Source organism: Nyctereutes procyonoides, unplaced genomic scaffold (genome assembly GCF_905146905.1).
Source record: "Nyctereutes procyonoides isolate TBG_1078 unplaced genomic scaffold, NYPRO_anot_genome, whole genome shotgun sequence".
NCBI classification, from domain to species: Eukaryota; Metazoa; Chordata; class Mammalia; order Carnivora; family Canidae; genus Nyctereutes; species Nyctereutes procyonoides.
The window spans coordinates 514,449-522,786 of record NW_026575025.1 but is presented as its reverse complement, the minus strand read 5'-3'; the positions used below and the strand labels follow the sequence as shown (position 1 = coordinate 522,786).

Genomic DNA, 8,338 nt, shown 5'->3' with positions numbered 1-8,338 from the left:
ACCATTGACATTTTTCACAAAACTGGAAAAAGTAATCCTAAAATTTGTATGGAATCAAAAAAGACTCTGAGGCCCCTGAGCCAGAGGAATCTTGAAGAAGAAAACTAAAACTGGTGCATCTCAATGTCAGACTTCAAGCCATATTACAAACCTGTGATCTTCAAGACCATATGTACTGGCACAAAAATAGGCACTTATGTCAGTGGAACAGAATAGAGAACCCAGAAATGGACCCTCAACTCTATGTCAAACATCTTTGACAAAGCAGGAAGAGTATCCAATGGAGAAAAGACAGTCTTTTCAACAAGTGGTGTTTGGATAATTGGACAGTCACATGTAGAATGAAACCAGACAAAAATAAATTCAAAATGGATGAAAGATCTACATGTGAGACAAGAATCCATCAAAATTGTAGAGGAAAACAGAGGTGGCAACCTCTTTGATCTCAGCTACAGGAACTTGTTGCTAGAGACATCTCCAAAGACAATGGAAACAAAAACAAAAATGAACTATTTGGACTTCATCAAGCTAAAAAGCTTCTGCACAGCAAAGGAAACAGTCAACAAATCTAAAGGCAACTTATAGAATGGGAGAAGATATTTGCAAATGACATATCACATAAAGGAAGATCTTTTTTAGTATCCAAAACCTATAAAGAACTTATCAAACTAAACATCCAAAAGAGAAACAATCCAGTCAAGAAATGGGCAGAAGACATGAACAGACATTTCCCCAAAGAAGACATACAAATGGCCAACAGACACATGAAAAATTCTCCACATCACTTGTCGTCAGGAGATGACAAATCAAAACCACAATGAGATACCACCTCACACCAGTCAGAATGGCTAAAGTTAAGATAGGAAAAAACAAATGGTGAGGATGTGGATAAAGGGGAAACATCTTACACGGTTGGTGGGAATGCAAGCTGGTGCAGCCACTCTGGAAACAGTATAGAGGTTCCTCAAGAAGATGAAAATAGAACTACCCAATGATCCAGCCATTGTACTACTAGGTATTTACTCCAAAGGTACAAATGTAAAGATCCAAAGGTGCACCTGCACCTTAATGTTTATAGCAGCAATGTCCACAATAGCAGGAAAGAGCTGAGATGTCCATCGACAAATGAATGGACAAAGATGTGTTTTATATAGATGTAAAATGTGTTTTATGTTATATATATATATATATAAACGTAATATTACTCAGCCATCAGAAAGGATGAATACTTATCATTCATGTGGAATATAAGAAACAGTGCAGAGAATCATAGGGGAAGGGAGGGAAAATGGAATAGAAAGAAATCAGAGAGGGAGACAAACCATGAGAGACTCTTAATTATAGCAAACTGAGGGTTGCTGTAGGGGAGGTGGGTGGGAGGATGTGGTAATTGGGTGACTGGCATTAAGGAGGTCATGTGATATGATGAGTACCAGGTGTCATATAGAACTGATGAAGTACTGAAGTCTATGTCTGAAACTAATGATGAACTATATGTTGGCTGATTGAATTTAAATAAAAAATATAAAAAATAAAATAAAAGTCTATTCTTTAACCATTAAAATACTTTGCTATCTTTGTAAAAAATACATTTGAGTTTATTTATGAACATTCTGTTATCTTTCTGGATATATCTATCTGTTTGTCTTTATGCCAATTAGGACACAATATTGATTCTAGGACCTTAAGAATAAACCTTGAAATTAGACGTCAAATAAGTTCCTCAAATGTGTTCTTTTTTTGAGAGTGATTTGCTATTATAGACACTTTAACATTTCTACATTTTTAAAATAAATTTAGAACATATTTATTGATTTCTCCAATAATCCTGTTGGGGTTTTTATGGAAATCACATTGAAAATTGATACGGTAAAAATATTGGGTTTTCTAGTCCATCACATGTACACATCTCCCTTTATGTATTAAATATTCTTTGCAATATTTTATATTTTTCATACACCTGTTTTTTAAAGTTATAGATATAGAAGATCAGTTTTATAGATAGGCATGAAACCAAATTTTTTCTTCTCTTAGATAACACTCTATTTGTTATGACTTTCAACATGCTCGACTACTAAATTTCAAAAAAAAATTTACTTACGGTAATTACCTAGCTTTCTGTATTTGTTTTTTTTTTATAAATTTATTTTTTATTGGTGTTCAATTTGCCAACATATTGAATAACACCCACTGCTCATCCCATCAAGTGCCCCCCTCAGTGCCTGTCACCCATTCACCCCCACCCCCCGCCCACCTCCCCTTCCACCACCCCTAGTTTGTTTCCCAGAATTAGGAGTCTCTCATGTTCTGTCTCCCTCGCTGATATTTCCCACTCATTTTTTCTCCTTTCCCCTTATTCCCTTTCACTATTCTTTAATTTCCCCAAATGAATGAGACCATATAATGCACTTGCACTGCTTGGGATTTATCCTAAAGATACAGATGCAATGAAACGCCGGGACACCTTCACCCCGATTTTATAGTAGTAATGTCCACAATAGCCAAACTGTGGAAGGAGCCTCAGTGTCCATCGAAAGATGAATGGATAAAGAAGATGTGGTCTATGTATACAATGGAATATTACTCAGCCATTAGAAACGACAAATACCCACCATTTGCTTTGACATGGATGGAACTGGAGGGTATTATGTTGAGTGAAATAAGTCAATGGCAGAAGGACAAACACTATATGGTTTCATACACCTGTTGAATAAATATTACCTATATGTAACCATAATATTTTTATTATGTAAATGTAAAAAATGTAACCCTAATATTTCGTTTCTTAAATATTGGTTATAATTTCAATTTCTAATTGTTTAATGTTTTTGCAGAAGTATAGTTGATTTTTCAATATTCACATAAACTATGGCTTTGTCAAATTCACTGATTGTGTAAATCATTTATTTTAGCACACTTGACATTTTCTCTGTACACAATTATGCCATCCGCACAAAAAATTTTTACAATTTTACTTTTTCATTTCAAGTCTCTATGTGTTTTATTTCTTTTTTTCTTGTTTCAATGATGAGGACCTAGAGTACAATATATAATAGTAATAGTCTATATCCCTATCCATCATGAAGATCAAGAGGAGTATACATCATTAATATGATGACATCTTAGATTTTATGAAGATGATTTTTATCAGTTTGAACAAATAATTTTCTATTGTTCATTAACTAACTTCTAAAAGAAACCTTAAATCTGGGTTGAAATTTATCCATTTTTAGGCATCTTTTGACAGGATCATGTAGTTCTCCTTTATTCTATAGTGACTTATTTTGAGTGATATTTGAATTTTAAACCAAGTTTTATTCTTAGGACAATCTGCGTATGATTTTGGTGCATTATCATTTTTAGAAATTACTGATTAGATTTACTCATATTTTGTTAAAAGTCTTTTGCACATGTTCTTGTAATGTCATTTGTAATTTAGGCAATGCAGGGTCAAATAATGAGCTGCATAGTGTTTTCTCCTCTATGTTTTGAAAGAGTTTGTATAGGATTAGTTTTATTTCCTTACATATTTATTCAGTCAGTCATTTTTTTAATTGACATGTCACAAAAGAGGGTTAGTCAAAAAGACCAAAACTCATGTTATCATCACTCTCTTCAGATTCTTCTTTGTTTCCACTTTCTTCTCCTCATCTGGGGCAGTGATGTCAGATGGAGCAAGACCTCCTGCTGTTGTATCAGGAACTGGTGGGCAAGTTCACCAGCCCCTATGTTGTAGGTGAGGCTCCTGATGTTGCCATTGGCCAGGGCCTTTACAAACAAGTCTGGCCAGAAAAGTCGAATATTTACACTGACTGCTTTAATGATGGCATTGATATTTTCCTCCTTAACATTCACCTTCTTGTGATGTAGGCTGAGTAGATGCAGGTGAGGTCTGAAACCAAGGTGATAGTGTGGGCGAGTTGCTGGTGGGCCTTGCTGGGCTTGGTTCTAGTTGCTGGGTGAAGTTAGGGCCTCACCCCAATGTAGACTTACCTTCTTCTGAGGACTGAGAATCTTGGCAGCAGCTAAGGAAAAGCAGCATTCCTTAATTTAAAATATATGGAATTAGAAAAAAATTGTGTAATTAAAACTTTAAGCCATTGGGACTGGAGTTATTTATTTATTTTTTTAATAATAAATTTATTTTTTATTGGTGTTCAATTTGCCAACATACAGAATAACACCCACTGCTCATCCCGTCAAGTGCCCCGCTCAGTGCCCGTCACCCATTCACCACACCCCCCCCTTCCACCACCCCTAGTTCCTTTCACAGAGATAGGAGTCTTTTTTTTATATAAATTAATTTTTATTGGTGTTCAATTTACCAACATACAGAATAACACCCAGTGCTCATCCCGTCAAGTGTCCCCCTCAGTGCCCGTCACCCATTCACCCCCACCCCCCGCCCTCCTCCCCCTCCACCACCCCTAGTTCATTTCCCAGAGTTAGGAGTCTTTATGTTCTGTCTCCCTTTCTGATATTTCCCACACATTTCTTCTCTCTTCCCTTATATTCCCTTTCACTATTATTTATGTTCCCTAAATGAATGAGACCATATAATGTTTGTCCTTCTCCGATTGACTTACTTCACTCAGCATAATAACCTCCAGTTCCATCCAAGTCAAAGCAAATGGTGGGTATTTGTCATGTCTAATGGCTGCATAATATTCCATTGTATACATAAACCATATCTTCTTTATCCATTCATCTTTCGATGGACACCGAGGCTCCTTCCACAGTTTGGCTATCGTGGACATTGCTGCTAGAAACATTGGGGTGCACGTGTCCCAGCGTTTCATTGCATCTCTATCTTTGGGGTAAATCCCCAATAGTGCAATTGCTGGGTTGTAGGGCAGGTCTATTTTTAACTCTTTGAGGAACCTCCACACGGTTTTCCAGAGTGACTGCATCAATTCACATTCCCACCAACAGTGTAAGAGGGTTCCCCTTTCTCCACATCCTTTACAACATTTGTGCTTTCCTGCCTTGTTAATTTTCCCCATTCTCACTGGTGTGAGGTGGTATCTCATTGTGGTTTTGATTTGTATTTCCCTGATGGCAAGTGATGCAGAGCATTTTCTCATGGGCTTGTTGGCCATGTCTATGTCTTCCTCTGTGAGATTTCTCTTCATGTCTTTTGCCCATTTCATGATTGGATTGTTTGTTTCTTTGGTGTTGAGTTTAATAAGTTCTTTATAGATCTTGGAAACTAGCCCTTTATCTGATATGTTATTTGCAAATATCTTCTCCCAAAAGCTTCTTATCTTGATGATGTCCCAATAGTTCATTTTTGCTTTTGTTTCTTTTGCTTTCGTGGATGTATCTTGCAAGAAGTTACTGTGGCCAAGTTCAAAAAGGGTGTTGCCTGTGTTCTCCTCTAGGATTTTGATGGACTCTTGACTCACATTTAGATCTTTCATCCATTTTGAGTTTATCTTTGTGTATGGTGCAAGAGAGTGGTCTAGTTTCATTTTTCTGCATGTGGATGTCCAATTTTCCCAGCACCATTTATTGAAGAGATTGTCTTTCTTCCAGTGGATCGTCTATCCTCCTTTATCGAATATTAGTTGACCATAAAGTTCAGGGTCTACTTCTGGGTTCTCTATTCTGTTCCATTGATCTATGTGTCTGTTTTTGTGCCAGTACCACACTGTCTTGATGACCACAGCTTTGTAGTACAACCTGAAATCTGGCATTGTGATGCCCCCAGATAGGGTTTCTTTTATAAGATTCCCCTGGCTATTCAGGGTCTTTTCTGATTCCACACAAATCTTAAAATAATTTGTTCTAACTCTCTGAAGAAAGTCCATGGTATATTGATAGGGATTGCATTAAACGTGTAAATTGCCCTGGGTAACATTGACATTTTCACAATATTAATTCTGCCAATCCATGAGCATGGAATATTTTTCCATCTCTTTGTGTCTTCCTCAATTTCTTTCAGAAGTGTTCTATAGTTTTTAGGGTATAGATCCTTTACCTCTTTGGTTAGGTTTATTCCTAGGTATGTTATGCTTTTGGGTGCAATTGTAAATGGGATGAACTCCTTAATTTCTCTTTCTTCAGTCTCACTGTTAGTGTATAGAAATGCCATTGATTTCTGGGCATTGATTTTGTATCCTGCCCTGCTACCAAATTGCTGTAGGAGTTCTAGCAATCTTGGGGTGGAGGCTTTTGGGTTTTCTATGTAGAGTATCATGTCATCGGCGAAGAGGGAGAGTTTGACTTCTTCTTTGCCAATTTGGATGCCTTTAATGTCTTTTTGTTGTCTGATTGCTGAGGCTAGGACCTCCAGTACTATGTTGAATAGCAGTGGTGAGAGTGGACATCCCTGTCTTGTTTCTGATCTTAGGGGAAAGGCTCCCAGTGCTTCCCCATTGAGAATGATATTTGCTGTGGGCTTTTCATAGATGGCTCTTAAGATGCTGAGGAATGTTCCCTCTATCCCTACACTCTGAAGAGTTTTGATCAGGAATGGATGCTGTATTTTGTCAAATGCTTTCTCTGCATCTAATGAGAGGATCATATGGTTCTTAGTTTTTGTCTTGCTCATATGATGAATCACATTGATTGTTTTACGAGTGTTGAACCAGCCTTGTGTCCCGGGGATAAATCCTACTTGGTCATGGTGAATAATTTTCTTAATGTGCTGTTGGATCCTATTGGTTAGTATCTTGTTGAGAATTTTTGCATCCATGTTCATCAGGGATATTGGTCTGTAATTTTCCTTTTTGGTGGGGTCTTTGTCTGGCTTTGGAATTAAGGTGATGCTGGCCTCATAGAATGAATTTGGAAGTACTCCATCTCTTTCTATCTTTCCAAACAGCTTTAGTAGAACAGGTATGGTTTCTTCTTTAAACGTTTGATAGAATTCCCCTGGGAAACCATCTGGCCCTGGACTTTTGTGTCTTGGGAGGTCTTTGATGACTGCTTCAATTTCCTCCCTGGTTATTGGCCTGTTCAGGTTTTCTATTTCCTCCTGTTACAGTTTTGGTAGGTTGTGACTTTCCAGGAATGTGTCCATTTCTTCTAGATTGCCTAATTTATTGGCATATAGCTGTTCATAATATTTTTTTTAAAATCGTTTGTATTTCCTTGGTGTTGGTAGTGATCTCTCCTTTCTCATTCATGATTTTATTAATTTGAGTCTTCTCTCTCTTCTTTTTAATAAGGCTGGTAATGGTTTATCTATCTTATTAATTCTTTCAAAGAACCAACTCCTGGTTTTGTTCATCTGTTCCACTGTTCTTCTGGTCTCGATTTCATTGAGTTCTGCTCGAATCTTTAACTCTCTTCTTCTGCTGGGTGTAGGATCTATTTGCTGTTTTTTCTCTAGCTCCTTTAGGTGTAAGGTTAGCTTTTGTATTGAGTTGTTTCCAGTTTTTGAATGGATGCTTGTATTGCGATGTATTTCCCCCTCAGGACTGTTTTTGCTGCATCCCAAAGATTTTGAACGGTTGTATCTTCATACTCATTAGTTTCCATGAATCTTTTTAATTCTTCCTTAATTTCCTGATTGACCCTTTCATCTTTTAGCAGAATGGTCCTTAACCTCCACGTGTTTGAAGTCCTTCCAAACTTCTTGTTGTGATTTAGTTCTAATGTCAAGGCGTTATGGTCTGAGAATATGCAGGGGACAATCCCAATCTTTTGGTATCGTTTCTGACCCGATTTGTGACCCAGCATGTGGTCTATTCTGGAGAAAGTTCCATGTGCACTTGAGAAGAATGTGTATTCAGTTGAGTTTGGATGTAAAGTTCTGTAGATATCTGTGAAATCCATCTGGTCCAGTGTATCATTTAAAGCTCTCATTTCTTTGGAGATGTTGTGTTTAGAAGACCTATTGAGTGTAGAAATTGCTAGACTGAAGTCACCAAGTATAAGTGTATTATTATCTAAGTATTTCTTCACTTTGGTTACTAATTTATTTAAGTATTTGGCAGCTCCCACATTTGGGGCATATATATTGAAGATTGTTAAGTCCTCTTGTTGGAGAGATCCTTTAATTATGAGATAGTGTCCCTCTTCATCTGTCACTACAGTCTTCGGGGTAATTTTAGTTTATCTAATAATAAGGATGGCTACCCCTGCTTTCTTTTGAGGACCATTTGAATGGTAAATGTTTCTCCAACCTTTTATTTTCAGGTTGTAGGTGTCCTTATGTCTAAAATGAGTCTCTTGTAGACAGCAAATAGATGGGTCCTGCTTTTCTATCCAGTCTGAAACCCTGCGCCTTTTGATGAGTCATTAAGCCCATTCACGTTCAGAATTACTATTGAAAGATATGAGTTTAGTGTCATCATGATATCTACTCAGTCCTTGCTTTTGTGGATTGTTC

General features: G+C 37.1%; 1 pseudogene; it reads right to left on the bottom strand.

Annotated features, from left to right (window-relative positions):
• Positions 1 to 3,575: 3,575 nt before the first annotated feature.
• On the bottom strand, positions 3,576 to 4,042 carry LOC129503156 (60S acidic ribosomal protein P1-like; annotated as a pseudogene).
• Positions 4,043 to 8,338: the final 4,296 nt, after the last annotated feature.